The sequence below is a fragment of the Lissotriton helveticus genome, chromosome 9 (genome assembly GCF_964261635.1).
Source record: "Lissotriton helveticus chromosome 9, aLisHel1.1, whole genome shotgun sequence".
Taxonomy (NCBI): domain Eukaryota; kingdom Metazoa; phylum Chordata; class Amphibia; order Caudata; family Salamandridae; genus Lissotriton; species Lissotriton helveticus.
This window is the reverse complement of record NC_136070.1, coordinates 1,179,531,895-1,179,552,321: the sequence shown is the minus strand read 5'-3', so window position 1 is coordinate 1,179,552,321 and position 20,427 is coordinate 1,179,531,895.

Sequence of the window (20,427 nt, the reverse complement as noted above, 5' to 3'; positions counted from 1 at the left end):
AGCTCATAACAGACTACTGCACTCAGAAACTCTGAAATGGAAAATCAACATGGAAACTGGCTCACTGTCCACTTACTGCACAAAGCACTTTCTAACTGACATTCTACCCCAAAAAATTATTACTGGACCGCTGCACGCAGAAACCTGAAATGCGATCTCGGAGTGCCTTACTGCATGAAGCACTTTTTGATATTCATTCTTACCCAAAAAACGGGACCACTGCATGCAGAAACCTGAAATGGGACTTCAGAGTGGAAAGGGGCTCTTCCTCCACGAACTGTATACAGCATATTGGCCTCATCACCATGGGGGTGGGCAAACGGGAATATCACTGTTGATTTTTATAAGCCTGTTGCCCTTAATTGCTGCTCTTACGAGTTAGCCCTGGGTGAAGTTACCACAGTTACTAACCGATGCATTGTTCTCTCGCCCCGATCCTAACCAAGAATTTTAGTTCAAAGGACCCCTTTAGGCATGGATACGGGGGAAGCTCTGTCACTACCTAAGGGCACTGAGACCCAACTTGATACCCTTCTCTGTAAAATACTTTAACATCTTGCACTACTCACTTTAATCACTCAGTACATGCCTTTTATTCTGTTCTCTTGCTTCAGTTTTTAGCAACTCAAAAGATTTTACTAAAACTAATCTTACTCCTTGTTCATAGCAGAGTGTATTCTAAGTTTTAGAAATAGTTTTAAAGGCAAGTAAATATGTATTCTTTATGGTAATAGTTGTATTTGGATGGGTGTTGTTACCTATATTGTTTTGAAAAAAAAATTACATGGTTTTTATTAACTAAATAATACAATTTATATTGATATTGACATGAAATCCCAGTGTATTGTTCTTTGCCAGGTGCAATAAATATTGCCTTAACTTGTAATCAGGCCTTAGTTGGTATTTACAAAGCATCTCATATCACAATTTGCAATAGTTTTTCCCCAAAAGTAATGCAATGCAGTGCAATGTGCTGCATTACTTTACTTTGCATCAAGGGGGTGTTCCTTGGGTGGTGCATGGGTATTCCCGTGCTACATCCCTTGGGTTTTGATACAAATCCCTAGCTATACAGAGTGCTACAGAGGGATTTGCACCAACAACCTGTGCCTCCCTAAGTCATGTGTTACATGGAGACATATCTTCATTTTTTGTTGTTTCTTTCCTCTTTGTAGGTGAACTGCATCCTGCAGCATGCATGCAAAGAGAAAATTGCATTAAAGCATAGTGTCTGTGCAGGAATGGACCCTTTCCTACACAAAAACAACGCTGGCCACAAGTCATACACCCTTGCACTATGGTGCAATATGCTTGAGTTGGCACATAGTTGATGTAGTGATGTTATGGATAAGAATGGTGGCCTTGTAGTCATGACCACGTAAAATCTACAGAGATTCTACTGTAGTCAGTTGCTGGAGACTGAGATATTGGAAGCAAGTGGACTGCTCTGTGTCCATGTAATAAACCTCTCAAAACAAGATTAAGGCTGCGCATCATTACAGAGGAAAGTGAACATTATCAAGCACTAAGAGAAGTTTGTCAAGAGCTTATGAAAGCTGGGTAAACACTGAACTCTGAAAAGAGCGGAATTGGTAAATCAGAATTGACATTTTATGGTCATATATTCTTGTGATGTATTCCTATAGGTTCTGAATCGATCTCCCTATTCCTGACCCTATTCTGGTTAAACAAACTAACAAGTTAACTAGCAGCCAGCCCATGAGGCAGAAAACCCCCATGATGCAGATATCGTTATCTGACGCAGTCACACTACGGCACAGGAACGTGTTATCTGATTAGGTCATAACGCTTGCGATCTAATTAGACAAGCGATATTCCTCCAGCCCCTGATAAGGCATACGGAGTTCTCATAACAAATCAAACCTATGACAACCTGGGCAAAACCCTGCGGCCATTGTTTTGATTTCACCGAGAACTTCAGCAAAAGAATGTGCTAACGAGCAAGTCGTATGACATCCTTATTGACGTATCTATGTCCATCCTTACGTCAATCTCGGCACCTTAAAGGTATAAATATTACCGATATTGCCCTATGCAAACACACGCGGTGGTGACGAGACGGAGCAGCCATACTTGCCGAAGCGAAGAGCAGAGCAGACCCCGCTGGCGCAGCCCCGCCTTCCTGACGCGCTGAGAGACGCGCTGCTTTCTCCTGCCGAGAAATCCAGCACCGGCGTTTCTGGGCAGCCCTCGCAGGCAGCCTGGAATATCAAGAGCAGAGAGAGAGATACCATCCCTCATTCATCCTAACTTCCAGGTACAGAACTGAATAACCCCTCACAGAGAATTCTTTAGTTATTCACTTGGCAAAAACAAACTTAACTTAAACTGTAACTTTCTATTCCCGCCCACGTATTAGGCTTAGGTCAGGTACACGGGGTAGGCGTATTTAGAAACACCAGTTGAGTACGTTTAGTCAAATGTATATATGTATGTAATCTATTTTAATCATTTTAAACCTTCATATGGCTTAGAAACCATATCAATGTTTTTACAGTATTATTTTATACTATTGCTTTTAATGTATGCACTTTACTTAACTATAAGTATTGCAATAATATCGATCCATTTCTCTTGTATGAGAAAAGAGACTGATCAATAAATAACACCTTTTTATTGAACACGCCCGTCTCTTCCCTTTCTCTACAATCTGATGAGACTAAGAATGCACGTACTGACTGAGTAAAATAAATTGCCTTTTGTTCACACGACTCTCGAGATATACTCTTGATTAGGGGAGAGCAAAGTTGTCATGTTCTATGGTTGTCAGAAACTAAATCCCTTCTTGTCTAATCAGGGGAGTTAATTCTTTCCTGAACATTCGAGAAAGTTTCTAGTGAACTCTGAGCTAAGCTGGCAAACCCAAAACTTTAAGTCTAATATCGACAGTAGTAGACCTAGTTAACGTCTGGTCTAGGCCTATACTATTGAAGGTATTATTCCAATGCGCAGAGCCTATTGGGATGATAGGAACTACACTACATGGCGCCCAACGCGTTTGGAAAGGGCGATAAAACTAACGTAAGACATTTAGAGTAACTCAGTCGTGCTTTCTCACTCAGACCCCTTTTTCCCCACAATACTCCAAAGACGTCTGGAGTGGGTGAAAGGTAATATCCTCCAAAACCTCGCAGGAGGGAACTCCTATGTATGGTTCTTGGTATAGTCAACGTTGAAGGATACACTGTTCCAAAATATTGTGCATCTAATCTTTGTTTCCATAAGAAACCTGATCTGCAAACAAATAAAATAACCTTCCTGTCGGTAAGATGGTAGAGAGTGATGATGAAAGAGAGGCAGTTAGATTAGCAACTGAACTCGCAGAAGCTGATGCTACCATGCAGGAAGCAGACCCGAATATAATACTCATTCCGGTCATCAAAAGGAAATCTATAACCATAAAACTTATAGAAAATGGACTGACACCTAGAGGTGGCACAGTCATATTCGTCATTGAGGCACACGAATATCGGCAGACAGAGGTATACTATTCATGGATAAATTTTCCAGCAGCAAATCCTGTAACAAAGTACTTCCACTATTACAAAATAGAGGAACCTCCTGAAATGTACACTCCTTTCGAGGAGGTGGAAGTACCACTTAAATTTCAAGAGCATTTGCTCTTATTTAATGGCGCCCTAATACACAATAATCACATCACCAGGCTCGGTCCTTTAGGTAGACCAGGAGCAACATGGCCGGTCCTAGCCGGATACACACCACATCCAGACATCGACGGGATGTCTGCAGCTAACCTGTTAACACAGCTAAAACAATTAATAAAAATACACAGACAATTAGTCCAGTATGTGATGCGGACTTCAACAATTCAGCCAGCGATTAAACTCCCACAGCTGACCCCTCACCAGGGGAACACAAATAAAATTACACCACAGAACATCCAGTCCTGCCTAGGTAAAGTACCGGCTAAACGGGAACAAATACCATTCTGGTTGGCACAGAAAATCACCCAAATAGAGGCGGTGTTTCCAGACACCACCCCGCTAGAAAAGCACAGGATTCTGACTATCTGTCTTCCAATGGGAATCGCACCACACATTGAGGACTGTGACACTTGGGGTACAGTCTTTGCTTCCATTTACACAAAAACGCACGGTGTTCCATCCATTTCGGTAATACCAGATGTGCTAAAACAAATTCAAGACGAATACGGTCCAGAACCCGCTTTAACTCTTGGTATGAAATTACTAAAAGACTTCAAGCAGGTCTCGGCTATATTATTAGCCAACATAAAAGGAGAAGCAGCAAACGTGGCGATCCGCCAGAGGTTAAAAGAGACAGATATAGCAGACCAACCAGCTGAAATTGCCAGAATCATAGAAAAATCCTATGAGGAACTAGGTAGAGATAGTTTAGGTGGAATACCAGTAAAACCACAACTAATTGAAAGTCCTGAAAAAATATTTTTTAATAATAATTCAACATCACCAAAAAAGAACTGGGATGGAAATAAACAATCCAGTCCTAAAGAAAAGAAATTCCAGTCCAGAGGAAGGTCTCCTAGGCGGAGAGAAAAATCACCGAACCAAAGACACAGGTCACCACAGAGTGACCCCTCTGGGAAAAGATATAACCTTAGAAATAGGGATAATATAAAAAAGCCTGATAGATATCAAGACATTGATACACGTCCCTCTCAATCTTTTCAGACTTCCTCGCAGAAATCGGAAAGAAGAGGACGATCAGAACAAAGAGAAGAGCACGCCAAGTCCAAAGACAAGGAACCTGCTCAGCTAAAAAAGAAATTACAATTTCCAAAAAAGAAGGTAGCCAGCATTAAAATAGTTAACAATGCCGAGAATTCTGAGGACACAACTGAAAAACGGAGAATGGGCTCAGACAATGCTAGACAGCGCAGCAGAAGTGAGCATAGCTCGCAAAGTCCTTATGAATCATCTGGAGACAGTGGACACGAATGAATATCTTCAAGTGGAAACTGCGGACACCAGAGTTAGCAAACCTCACAAAATATACGAAACAACATTGCGTATAGAGGGAGATAAGACTAGAAAAATAAGGGGACTATTTTGGGATAATCTCTCCAAGGGCTATGATATCCTTCTAGCTGAAAAAGACTGGCCACCAGAGTTTGTCAGGGATTGCCCTCATGGCGAAGAAGTAATTATGCCTGCCTTCTCAAATCATATCCCAATTCATAAAAAATATACACTTGCTAGAAAGTGGGCAGTGGCTCTAGCTCCTGCGTTATATAAAAATCACGTAGGATGGGATGAGGACTCACCTCCTCACAAAATCCAGTTAAAATCACAACCTACTGCACAAAGGCAGTACCCAATTAAGCAAGAAGCTAAAAAACAGGTAAAAGAAATACTAGATCAGCTAGAATACCAGGGGGTGATTGAAACTTGCACCTCACAAATGAACAACCCTTTGTTTCCGGTCTCCAAACCAGACAATTCATATCGTCTAGTTTTGGATTACCGACACCTTAACACATGTTGCAAAACTTTTGCAGTGCAAAACTCACATAGTGCTGCACTAAGGAATAACATAGTGCGCAAAAAATACAAAACAACATTAGACATATCTAATGGATTCTTTTGTCAAAACATAGCACCAGAGAGCAGATATTTAACTGCATTCTCAATAAATGGCACTCAAAAACAATTCTGTCGGTTAGCCCAGGGGTACAAGAACAGCCCGGGAGTATTCTCAGCGAGAGTAACAGAATTACTACAAATATATGATGATGAAGCATTATCTTATGTCGATGACATTTACTTAACAGATGATGACTTGGAGACTCACTTGAAAAGGGTGAACACCATAATACTTGGGTTCGCAGCAGAGGGTTACAAATTCAACTTTAAAAAATCCAGAATTGCCCATCTGACAGTCCTGTTCTTAGGATATGAATTATCAAGTGAAGGCAAAAGCCTGGCAGACAGTTTCCTAGAGAAATGTGCCGTAATCCAAGCACCTAGAACACTAAAAAATCTTCAGTCAATTCTAGGCTTCCTAAATTTCGGAAGAACATACATTGCAAATTACGCAGAAAGGGTCAAACCCCTTTATGATCTGATAAAACCAGATTTTAAAAAATCCAATTGGACTCAAATACACACAGAAATTTTGAGATCCTTACAAACAGACATGCTAATTAAAACAAAATTAGAAACACGTGATAACACACGCAATCTTGTGATTCGAGTCATCCCAGGGAGATGCGGATTCACATACCTGACCTCTAATGAGGGAGAAAAGGTACCAATTGCATTCAAATCACACTTGTACACAGAAGCTGAACAGAAATTCAGCAACAAAGAAAAAATTGTTCATGCAGTTCAAACCGCAATAGCTAGAGAAAAAGATCAAGCGGACGGTAGACATATCACAGTCAGAACAGCAGAATCAGCCTTTGAGGCACTAACAACACAGTGTAATTTACCAACAACAACATTGAATCCGGAATGGATACAATGGGTGAATTCAATCACAACGGACAAAGTATACTACTACTTTGATCCAGAACTAGAAGAATTAAAAAATCTAGAATATGAAAAAACATATCCTCTGCCAATCGACATTCTGCTTTTACGACATTACGCCTGTGTAATTTATACAGACGGACATGCTCAACCCCCCGTTTGGGGAGAACAGGCATACAACCCCACATGTGGGATTACAAAAGAAGTGTGGCGCGGAGGTAAACTAAGACCTCTATTAACAAAAACGCACTCAGTAGAAACTAATTCAGAACAACAGACTGAAATATTAGCATTGAAAATGGCGCTAGATAATGCGGATCGCGAATTCCCGACACTTATAGTGTCAGATTCATATTACTGCGTCAAATCATATAACAGCGATTTGCAGACATGGATTCAAAACGGTTACAAAGATGACACAGATGCACCAATAAAGCAAAAACTGCTCTGGGAACAAATAGCTCTTTTACAAAAAGAACTACCAAAGACTCACGTGACACACTCACTGAGTCATCAGCGTGATGGCGTTCACGTTGCAGGGAATTCATTGGCCGAAACAGCCAGCGCGGCAGCCACTAAATCGGCTCCCGTAGTTCGAAAAAAGCGTACATTAAAATACATTGACGGTGAAACAGTGCTGGCGGTGAAAACGTCATCAAAAGGCGACTGCTCAGCGTTACCGATCAACTATCCACTCAATTATACATACATAATCGATGCAAACTCCGTCCCTTTTGCTCGAATCCCTGGAGTGGGGGATAGAGTGATTCCAAACATGGACAGGAGAAACTTGTTAATCGCAGACGCACATATGGGCGAGGGTCTCAGACACCTCAAACTAAAAGATTCTCTGGAAGAATTACAATCACGGTACTGGTGGCCAGGCATGAGCCTGCGTCACACCATGTTTGTAAAAAACTGCCCAAACTGCAACAGAGATCGCAGTGGGGAGAGAAACAGTTTAATACCTCGTCGTTTTACTCCAGAAAAAATCAAGAGTAAAAAGGAAGGGTTGCGATTAACATATACAGGCTAGTTTCCACTTATAATGTAGATCACCAGCACTCGGCTGACGTCTGGACTGTTATACAAAGATTTGCGAGTCTTTATCGGCACATACGCAATTGGCATGCTGCATTCAGACCACGGTCCTGCTTTTAGCTCTCGGGCTTATAAGGAGGCCATGGTCAGCATGGGCGTGACATTGCGGTACTCTTGTCCATTTCACCCTGAGGGGAACGGAATTGTTGAAAGAAAAAACCGTGACATAAAGCAATCTATAACGGCAAAGGTATTAGGTTCGGGAGCTGGGTGGGTCAAACATCTAATAAGTGTCCAACGTAGCCTAAATAACTTGCCAAGAAATTCTCTGAAGGGATTCAGTGCGTACAAATTATTATTTGGAACTAGGATGTTAATCTCTGACATTGATAGTCAGACTTCAGTGGTGAAAGAAAAAAGCTTTGAAATCAAAGACCGTTTGGCTATTTTGCAGGACTTAAACAAAACAAGAAAAGACCTGAGCAACATAAAGTTGAAACAACAGCCAACAACCACTGAAGAACCACCACCTGTCCCAGCAAGACCTGTCTGGATTCCAAAAGTCGGGGATCTAGTCAGGGAAAAGATCGCGGTAAAGAAGGAATTTGGGCCTTCTTACAGAAAAGCAGTTCCTGTCTTGTCTGTCAACGGGACAAGATCAGTTGTACTACCGCCACTTGCTGGTAAAAAGGAGAACCGAGTTGTATCCATCGACCTGGTAAAACCACAATCATGTGGCCGATAACAAACAGTAGGCCAAGTGGACTCCCAATAAGTAGCAGAACAACAAGGTTTGCTACCAGTACAAAGGTCTTAACAAAGAGGCTCATCACATTCGAAACGCCTACAGAAGAACAACAAGGACTATGCAACAATGCAATAGAACTCAGACCTCTTAAAACCCAAATAAAAACATTTAGCAGAGACACACCAATCTATAATGAAGTACCAAGTGAAAATGCAAGAAACAGAAATCCTGAACCAATTGGAACAATTGACAGAACTGCATCCGGCTACTTCATAAACTTCGATGATTCCTCTGAAGGCTTCAGTGAATCAAAGACACAGCCATCATCAAAAACCTTTAAAGATAAAGCTAAAGAACTTTTGAAACAACTAAAAGAAACATATCTGATTTCTCCATGGATTGAATTTTGGGTGGGTTTTGGTACATTTATCCTCATACTTTGGCTCATCATGGTACTAACTTTGGGACGCTTCATTGAGGGAAAATATGCTAAAATGGACACAGCAAGTCAGAAAATCAACTTGATCCTCAAACCACACACATCTTCACACGTCGAGAAAAGAGAACTTTCTTCAGTCAACTTCACAGCCAATCCTATACCGGGTGGGGTAGCATGGGACAACACTGACTACGAAATCTATGGTCCGGTCGAGATCCTGAAATATCCACACCAAATTAAGATCTCATTGAGTGACTTTGTAAAACCAAACTCATTTGCTGATGATTGGGACTTCGAAAGCATTAATAATATGATGTCTGACTTAGTAATGTCTGCTAAATTTACCAAACATGATTATTTGCAGGGTTCTACAAATTATGATAGTATGTATTGCTATAACCACTATGGTAACCATTTTCTACATAAATCTGCACAACCAAGAAATGTTTTAAATTATAATCAATGGGAACATTGTGCAACACCTCCAAAAGGAAGCTCAAGAACCGTTTATGACAAATATTCATACTTTTCAGGTTTTAACACAAGTAATGCTGAAGCATTTTATTTCAAATTGTCAAACAAGACAGGAACCAAGACCATGATAACCAACACAAAATTGATATATTCAGACTCAGTCTTTGAAAAAATGAATACTTTTGGTTTCGATTATTGGGACAAAAATGTTGAATTGAAAAGTGTTTGGGGCACAAAAGAATGGCAAGTACAGGGTATAGAATCTTTGTTTAGAGCTTGCATGATCCCAGAACAAATTATATTTTTAAATGACACTGTTTAACAAACTACCTGTCTTGGCCTAGCCAAAATCAAAGATTTAAATAAACCGTCTATTCCAAAGCCAACATTGTTCAGCAATAACTCTACAGATGAAGAGATAGACGTAAACTATGTATTAAACCAAAACAGAACACATCCTGATTGGAAACAGTGGTTGCTCTGGCCCACAGATACTAATAACTGTCAAGACAGATTCCTGAACAAAACACAGGGGTTCAAAATGACCAGGCCAGACCCTAGATATTCCCAGAGACATCACCCAGGGATAATAACCACCTACAGTGTGGGCAAATTATGCCTTCAATGGCTACAAACTTCCACACTGCCAGAAATTAAGCAACACCTTACTTTACTTACTGATGGTGCTGACTTGCGTGATTTCATAATGGGACCACGCAAACAGCGTCAAAAACGTTTCATAGCAGCCTCTGTATATGCAGCATACAACGAGGCCTGGAAGGTTACTCAAATTGAAACAGCAGAGAGAATACGGGAAATTGACCGTATTAATTTGGAAAAATCACTTTCTGTAGTGGACAATGGGTTAATGACTCTGTCCTCCAGAATTTTTTCTTTGGACAGCATTGTGTCTTCAGCAATCGACATATTATCGCAAGACTTACTGTTGCTACAACACGGTCAGTCTCAATTGCGTTCTATTGTACAGCTTGGCTGGACGTTACAAAATCTGCGTTCAGGCTATGTGCCTTGGCGTTTAATCAACACAACGTCACTATTCCAAATCTTTAACCTTACTGATAGACAAATCAGTATGGCACAAAAGGGTGCTGATTATACAATCTTGAGCATTGAAAAACTCGAAAGATTACCAGTGACAATGTCAGAACGACCTGTCAGTGAATGGATAATACATGGGATAATAAATATTCCAATCTCAACCTTCAGGTTTCAATACTGCCAAAAATATATACAGGCTGGCATGTACGCGAAATTGGGAAAGGGGTACATTAAATCAACATGGAACCTGCCCTATTCACATGCATGTGTCAGTAATAAAGGACAGAAAGTGTTCCTTAGTGGCAATAATTGTGCGATGTCACTAAGCGGCACACTTCTGTGTAACGGAATTAGTTTGCATGGAGCCTGTGAAGGGAATTCATACAACCTTTCATGTCACCAGCAAGGCGCACCTGCAACTGAGATAGAACCATTCTTTCAAAGACTCTATAATGGGAGTTACATTCTAATTGTAGACCGCAGATGTTGTAGTCTTATGCCCGGGACTCCTTATCTAGTAACTACGACTGCGAAGGTCAAGTGCTGTGGACGCTCATTGTTCCCCAGCTCCTTTCCAGACAGGGAGGCAAGGGCATGGCCCAATTTGAAAATTACTTCTATTCGAATAGATTCTTTAAGCAGAATGAAAACAGTGCTACCAGGCTCTCGTCATCAAAAGAAACATATGATCTCCAAGTCGCAAGGCCGACTGCAGAGATACATTCATTGTTATCAACTAATTCCCCTATACATTTCGCGGAAATCCTTAATGAAATCTTAATTATTTCTGATACCAATGGGGTCTCAAAGGTATTTAAGACAGTATTTTCGATGGCATTAACACCATTCAAAGCCATACTGGGTATTTTTCCAGATTTCGTCCATTCAATTTTTGGCGGACTTCCCCTGATCTTGGGACTAATTGCAGGAATCCTATTCTTAGTCCTTATTTTTCGTTATGGCAACCCATGTCACAGACAAAACTCTTGCGACAAGGGAAGAAACAATCCTAGCCATTGGATACCGGGACCGGATATCAAAAATCCTGGGACTCTCCCGGCTTAGAGACCTGAACATGACTTGGTTTCTATCATTTCGACCAATGTGGCAACGATGTGTTTTACCTGTACTAAGGTGCCTGCTATGCGGAGAAGAATGCGTGTTAGACACCTGTCTGACGCTACAATCGGATGCGCCAATGGATGCAGAAACATTGTTGAGCCCGATCAAGGTTCACGCTTTGTGCTGCCCTCAAAGGCTACCAATCCTGATGACGGCATTCGTGGAAGCTTCACCACTACGATTGAGGGGTAGTGAAGTTCAAGATGAAAGCAGCATCGAACAGGTACGACCTTCTGTCAGTAATGCAAATCAGAATGTCAATGGAGACAAACATGCGCACGAATGCATGGTTACACCTATTTCCGAGTTAGTGGAACTCTCCCAGGAAGCTGTTGACAGCTTTTTCGAAAGCCTAAATGATATGATGTTCTCACCAGAGCAGAAATAGAGACTTTTTGAGCAAGCTCGCACACGGCGTTCCCTGAATTCGGCCTTCAACTTTAAAAATAAAGTCACATGAACAATTTTCCCTCCAGTTCACGGACAGCAATTTTTCGGCAGCCCCAAAATATTTTTTGCATATTTTTCGGGACACTATCTTCTGCTTAAAGTAAGAAACTATTCTTAAAGAACTAAGATTCCTAATTTTAGATAGCTTATAGACATTAGCTGCCCGCTGGTATGTTCATAAATATTTTATTCTGTGATGGAATGGTCTCGACCTTTTTTTCTGTATTAAGAGCCATTTCATGTGTAAATTCTCATATACCAAAATAGCAATAATGTATACAAATGTGTGATTACTTTGGCATTATTCTACAGCTTGAGTGCATACAATACGTATGACTGCAATTTTTCCGTATATTTGAAAATTTCAAAATGCATTTATGTATTTTGGGGTGGTAAGGTATACACAATACTCTATAGTATGTTGTACTATGTTTTACTATGCATAGATCAGTAAATATGGCCATAGTTAGCGTGGAGTGGGTGTGATGTATTCCTATAGGTTCTGAATCGATCCCCCTATTCCTGACCCTATTCTGGTTAAACAAACTAACAAGTTAACTAGCAGCCAGCCCATGAGGCAGAAAACCCCCATGATGCAGATACCGTTATCTGACGCAGTCACACTACGGCACAGGAACGTGTTATCTGATTAGGTCATAACGCTTGCGATCTAATTAGACAAGCGATATTCCTCCAGCCCCTGATAAGGCATACGGAGTTCTCATAGCAAATCAAACCTATGACAACCTGGGCAAAACCCTGCGGCCATTGTTTTGATTTCACCGAGAACTTCAGCAAAAGAATGTGCTAACGAGCAAGTCGTATGACATCCTTATTGACGTATCTATGTCCATCCTTACGTCAATCTCGGCACCTTAAAGGTATAAATATTACCGATATTGCCCTATGCAAACACACGCGGTGGTGACGAGACGGAGCAGCCATACTTGCCGAAGCGAAGAGCAGAGCAGACCCCGCTGGCGCAGCCCCGCCTTCCTGACGCGCTGAGAGACGCGCTGCTTTCTCCTGCCGAGAAATCCAGCACCGGCGTTTCTGGGCAGCCCTCGCAGGCAGCCTGGAATATCGAGAGCAGAGAGAGAGATACCATCCCTCATTCATCCTAACTTCCAGGTACAGAACTGAATAACCCCTCACAGAGAATTCTTTAGTTATTCACTTGGCAAAAACAAACTTAACTTAAACTGTAACTTTCTATTCCCGCCCACGTATTAGGCTTAGGTCAGGTACACGGGGTAGGCGTATTTAGAAACACCAGTTGAGTACGTTTAGTCAAATGTATATATGTATGTAATCTATTTTAATCATTTTAAACCTTCATATGGCTTAGAAACCATATCAATGTTTTTACAGTATTATTTTATACTATTGCTTTTAATGTATGCACTTTACTTAACTATAAGTATTGCAATAATATCGATCCATTTCTCTTGTATGAGAAAAGAGACTGATCAATAAATAACACCTTTTTATTGAACACGCCCGTATCTTCCCTTTCTCTACAATCTGATGAGACTAAGAATGCACGTACTGACTGAGTAAAATAAATTGCCTTTTGTTCACACGACTCTCGAGATATACTCTTGATTAGGGGAGAGCAAAGTTGTCATGTTCTATGGTTGTCAGAAACTAAATCCCTTCTTGTCTAATCAGGGGAGTTAATTCTTTCCTGAACATTCGAGAAAGTTTCTAGTGAACTCTGAGCTAAGCTGGCAAACCCAAAACTTTAAGTCTAATATCGACAGTAGTAGACCTAGTTAACGTCTGGTCTAGGCCTATACTATTGAAGGTATTATTCCAATGCGCAGAGCCTATTGGGATGATAGGAACTACACTACATTCTCAAGTAAAGGAATGAGACCGGACCCAAAGAAAGTGTCATCTCTAGTGGCAATGTCTTGTCCAAAAGACATTACAGAATTACGTTCTTTTGTAGGAATGCCCAGTTACTGTTATCGTTATAGTAAAGATTATGCTACTAGCAGTTCTTGTCTTAGAAAGTTAAGAAAAAAGAATACATTGAAAAAAGTGTGCAGAGGGCAAAGTTAACAGACATCACTATACATCAAGCTGTGTGTCAAGTATACGTGACTATAGGAATACACCTGATGGTTCGACTGGACAGACTCCTGCAGCGCTAATGTTTGGCCAGTCTAGACAAACACGCTTGCCACAAATGCCTTTGAGACCTCCTGAAGAACATACACAATTTACGAAGAGAGATGAGAAAATGAAAGAAAAATGCAGAACAAAGAAAGTATGTTCACAGAGGAAGTTATGAAATAGGGGATCTAGTGTCCCTAAGGCAAAATCAAACAAGAAAGTCTATGAGTAGATTTCACCCATCTCCTTTGGAAGTGACCAAGATGAAAGGTTCAGCTGTCACTGCTCAGAATAAAAATAAAGTGATTGTAAGAAATAAGGCACATTTTAAAAAGTTTGTAAGCCCTTCAAATGAAATCTATAGAGAAGGGTATGGTATCATTACTTGTGCTCCTCTTAGAAGAACAGGAAGGATACAAAGAAAACCTCAAAGACTGATTGAACAATGTTAACAAATATTTCTATTATTTTTCTTTTTCTATTTTTATTATTTGTCATTTGTTATCTGTAATTTATTTTGTTGTTCAGTCGGGCAAAGATGTAGTGATGTCATGGATAAGAATGGTGGCCTTGTAGTCATGACCACGTAGAATCTACAGAGATTCCACTGTAGTACTTGCTGGAGACTGAGATATTGGAAGCAAGTGGACTGCTCTGTCTCCATGTAATAAACATCTCAAAACATGATTAAGGCTTCGCATCATTACAGATGCCAGAAGTATGCCAGCTCAGGGAATAAGCAGCACTGCATCACTACTTAGTAGAACTGGCGCAATTCTACTCTCTCCCTTACACGCAAAGCAGCAGCCACTTTACTTGCTGCTTTGCGTTGTATGCAATCTTTCTAAATCTGGGCCAAAGTTTTGAGTCTAGTATTCTCTGTTGACATCTCTTTCATGTTGTTCCGGTACAAGTGGCGGATCGCCGAGGGAGTGCAGGGGGCGGAACGAGGGAGGGACCGGGGAGGGGCAAGGTGGGGATAGTAGACTCCGACATATGGCGGAATGGAGTAAGATAAGTAAATGAATAAATAAAACAATTTACCTTGCACGCGCTGCATCGCCGAGTTGGCCCCAACCCCCAGGGGTTGTGTTTGTGCAGGAAGGAATACCTTCCTACACAAAAACAATCAACTGAGGCGGTTTCCTCATTCTTCTGCAGCACACACATAAAGAGGAAAAAGCAGGGAGTAATAAAGTTATTCCTCCTCGTTACACCTCCCCTGCGGAGGCGCACAGTTTGGAAACATTCCCAGGTTTACAGATCCTTGTAAATTTGGGACTCTGACAGAATCCATAGGTGCTGTGTGGGAAAACCCATCTCAATGCCCTTGATGTAGAGTAAGGCAAGGCAGTACTTTGCGCTGCCTTGCCTTACTCCATGAGGCAGTTTTACAAGCCCCCTTGCGCTGCCAGTACATCACTTTTTGTGACGTACTGGGGGCGCCTTTTACTGCTCCATATTTACAAGGCCCGGAAAAGCCACCCTGTGTGACTTTTCCGGTCCTTGTAAATATGGGCCCTTTACAAGCAGCACTTTCCGTGGAAAGGGCGTTCCATTGGTGTTGCTGTGGGTGTTCCCAACCAACACCCATGGAACCATATATTTCCAGATTTACGAGGAATCGTGAATCTGGAAATGCGTATGAATGCTACGCGTCCCCAGGGGAGGTATAGGGAGGCGCAACGAGGAGAAATGTTTTGATTTCTCCTAGTTTTTTCCTCTTTAAAGACCTTGCAAAGCCATGATTATGTCACCTCATAGATATGATTAAGAGGCCTGTGCCACTGGAGCTTCATTTAAAGTTCCACTCAGGGGGCGCAAGTCCTTAGTGTCAGCATTATGGTTATTAAATGTAGCATACATGGGTGCAACCGTGATGTCTCACTGATTTCCTATTTTGAAAATAAAAAGGGAGCTGTGAGGCATGGCAAACGAATAACACTTTATTCTTGCTTTTTGTACACCTGTCCTTCCTGAGCTCTGTTTTCCAATTTAGTTTTCTATATTTCTTAAAGGACGAGTTAGGCTTTTAAAAGTGGAGCCTGTATATTTATGCTTGTGTTTGGTCAACTGGAGGCCATCTGTCTGGCACTTGACCGCCTGACAGAGAGGGCCATATGCCGTTTACTAGCACATACTATCCAAGTTGCTTTCTTGCACAATGCAGCCAGTTATTTGTTTTTTTAGTGTGGGAGAAGAAAACCAAGCGATTATGTGTTGAAGAGGGCAAGGAGAAAATTGTGGTAATGGATAGTGAAGCCCCCCGAATCATTTCCTTGTCTCATGGTTAGTTGGGTTTTTTTCTTTGCCCATGTGCTGAGTAGATTAGGGGACGAATATATGTCTCAATATTATTTTTCTTTTTTGTGATTTTATAAAGCACTAGAAGCCCGTCCCGACATTGTCTGGGTATGAAATAGAATGTGTGTAATGTGTGTATTTGGCAAGGGCAATTTATTTTAAAATCTCGCGGTAGACAACATTTTTTGTTTTATAAGAATAGGGACGGAGAAGGCCCAGCTGCAGCCCTGCTTGATGTTAGCAGGCGCATGTAATTGGTGTAGAGATCCGTCGCCGGAGCCCGGCTACAGCCTTGGTTGATGTTAGCAGGGGCGTGTAATGTCGTTGAATGAGAGAGTTATCAGCCGCGGATAAATCCATTTAATGAGAGAGTTGAGTGACAGTGAGTAGGAGAGGCTGCAGTAATTGTCGCCGCAGACACGCTCATTTGCGTGTTCCCCTGCTTGAGGCCCAGATGCAGGCTGTTTGATGTTAGAAGGCGCGTGTTCCTCCGCTTGAGGCCCAGCTGCAGACCTGGTTGATGTTATCAGGCGCGTGTAATTACTGTACTGATCCGCCGCCTGAGCCCGGCTAGAGCCCTGGTTGATGGTAGCAGGCGCGTGTAAAATCGTTGAATGAGAGAGTTCAGTAACAGCGCGCAGGAAAGGCAGCAGTAACGTTACTTACCATGCCTCCAGGTGAACGCGTTTGTCACGCCCAAGCACATGGCCACAGCAGACGATCTTCTGATTAATGTACGACCCACATGGCATGAAGGGCGGAACGTGGCACACACCCTCAGCGTTTCTCACGCCCCCAGCGTGCCCCTTGATGCGGCGCAGTTGCGTTCACATGGCTTGAAGGCCGGACACACGCCCCCAGCATTTCTCACACCCCCAGCTTGTCACGCCCCCAGCGTACCCATTGATGCTACGCAGCAACGTAATTGGCGCTTGTATGTACGACTCACATGGCATGAAGGGCGGACACACGCCCCCAGCATTTGTCACGACCCCAGTGTTTGTGCCGCCCCCAGCACACGCCCACAGCCCACGATGTTATGGCCGTACCACATGCCCCCAGCGTTAGTCACGCCCCCAGCCCCGCCCACAGCACAACGCAGACACACCCACAAGGGACTACTTTGCTGGCACGATTCTTTTACCTTTTAAATGTATAGAGGAGTTGGCCTAACGGCTAAGGCGCTCAACCTCGGACCTGGGGATCTGGGTTCGAGTCTTGGTAACGACGCCAAACATCCTGTGATTCTGGGAAAATCACTTAATCTCCCCGTGCCTAACAAAAATGAATGTGTGTCCTCATGTAAGGCGCTCTGATACCTGATTCAGTTCGGGTCAAGTTTGCGCTATATAAAACTCTGCAAAAAAAATAAATATATATATATATATGGTGGCCGTCTGCATAGCCTATGTCCTTCTGCTGCAACTGCCCTTTCCAACGCTGTATTGGGTGTTGTGATTGGCGCTGTGGTTACTGAGATTACCCGCCTCAAAGGTTTGGGCTCTCTCTTTATAATATTAGTATGGATTGACTTGTCCCAGAGGCAGCTGAACGCTTTTCAATACAACAGAACATGTCAATAGGAAAAATAAAATATACATGTACATTAAAGGTGGAGTATTCACCAGGATGGCCTCTCCCGTGAGGTAGTGTGTCACACATATTCACGGTAAAACACAGTAATGTAAAGCAGGTGGTACAGTACCAAGTGAATTTTTTTCAATCGCTTGTGAAGGTTGATGTTGGTATGCACTTGAGGTCTTAACTCATTCAAACAATGAGTGCTAGCTACACAGGTATCTTATATTTTAACAAAGTACCCTTTTATTTCGGGTTTATTTAACATTACAAATGATAAATATCAAAGTGAAATAAAAATGAACACATTACAATATTTGCAGCAGTATATAACACAATGAATACAGATTAAAATCTAATATAAATGCATGCAAACATATACAAAAGTAAATTTGATATAAATTCAAGTCATCATCACAGAGAACATAATATAAGCTGTAATATTTTAATGAGCTTAAAGTAAGGTGCTAAGGGCTAGATGTAGGTAAATACGTTTTACTGATTCTAAAATAACGAATTTTACCGATTCGGTATTTTAGAATCAGTAAATCCTATGTAGGTAATTATTCGGTAAAAATTACGAATCGTTAAGATTCAGTAATTACCGAATCGGTATTTACCAATTCGGTAAAATAGGGAAATAGTCAAGGGTGGCAGGGTGTCACTTTGACACCCTGTTGCACCCCTGAATAGTGCTGGTGTGCACATGTGGCATACATACATTCCCTAAGGGCATGTATGTCTGTCACATGGCACAGGTGTAAATGCAAACATTTGCATTTACACAGGAATTCCTTATTTACCACCAGCCAATAGTTGGTGGTAAATAACGAGGGGCAGATTTATGAAGGCCCTGCGCCGCCGGCGCGTCACTTTTTCCCATGTTAAAAGTGACGCACCGGCCGCGCAAGGCCTTCATAAATCTGCCCCCGAATCCTTAAAGCACAAAAGCACTCTTTAAAGTGCTTCCTACATCTCATTTACCGATTTGGTAAATACCGAATCGGTAAATGATGATTCGGTAAATACCGTATCGGTAAATAACGATTCGGTATTTACTGAATCGGTAAATATACCACCTACATAGGAAAAGGCTATTACCGGTCAGTAACAGCCGATTTCGGCCGTTACCAACCGGTAAAAGCCTACCTACATCTGGCCCTAAATTCTTCAGTATTAAACTTCATATCCTAGATAGTAGTGATCAAGGATAATTTAACTCCAACTGAGGTGAATCTTTATTTTTTTCTTTTCAATTTCATCAGGCTAGCAGAACGTGACTAGCTGACTGCACCAGCCCCAATTATCACTTGATGACTTTAACACCAATTAAATTTTCCCAGGATTAGAGGATATTTGTAAAGCAAAAAACATGTATCATTGGTTATCCTCAAGGCAACCATGACCTGAGCAGTTAACGCCTTGTCTGCTCTTAGAATATAAATCAATCAAACAGCATTTGTAAAGTGCAAAACTGTCAGCCCTAGGGGTATCTGGATGCTGTGTCTCAGTCGAAGAGCCAGGTCTTGAGTCTCTTTCTGAAGTCAGCCAGTGAGGGGGCTGTGCAAAGTTGGAGGGGAAGGTCATTTTAGGTCTTGGCAGTGATGTTAGAGAAGGATCGACCACTACTACAGCTGCGACGGATGCAAGTGTGTGCGAGGGCGAGTGAAGAGGAGCACAGGTGTCTAGTGGGTTGGTTGGAGTTCAGTCAATGGTTGAGGAAGGCAGATCCAAGGTCGTAGAGGGCTTTGTAGGCATGCGTGAGGATATTGAACTGCGTCTCTTCTGCATGGGGAGCCAGTGGATGTCTCTTAAGTGGGAGGCGATGTGGGTTCATTTAGGGAGGTCCAGAATGAGTTGGGCTGTCGAGTTCTGTATGGTCTGGAGTCTTTTGAGGAGCTGGGTGGAGATGCCAGCATAGAGGACATTATAGTACTCCAGTTGGCTTATGAAGAGGGCATGTGTGATGGTCGTTCTGGAGTTGGTTGGGATCCATCTGAGTATTCTGCAGAGCATGCTAAGTGTGTGGAAGCAAGAGGAGGTGAATGCGTTGACTTGTCACTTCATGGTTAGTTGGCTGTCGAGGAAGAGTCTGAGCTTGGTCACTTGGTGTGGGAATGAGTTTTTCTGGCCACTAGCCATGGTCCCATGTAGATGTGTTCTTCCCAAAGATTAGTACTTCAGTTCTGTCATAGTTGAGTTGGTGGTGGTTGACCCTCATCCATTTGGCTACGTTGGTCATGGCGTTGTATAAGTTGGTTTTGGAATTGGAGGGGTCCTTGGTGAGGGAGAGGATCAGTGGAATGTTGTTTGCATAGGAGGTTATGTTAAGTTGAGGCTGTTGGATTTGAGGATGTCTGTGAGGGGGGTCAGGTAGATGTTGAATACGGTGAAGCTGATGGATGATGTCTTTGGGTGGAGAGGTGAAGGGAGGCAGTCGAAAGCTCTGTGTGCATCCTGTAAGGAAAGAGGCACTCCACATGAGGGCATCTTGCTGTATGCCTATGTTGTGTAGTCTGTTGATGAGGGTGTTGTGGGAGACTGTGTTGAACGCCGCAGGGAAGTAAGGAAGGATCAAAGCCACTGTTTTTTCTACAGTC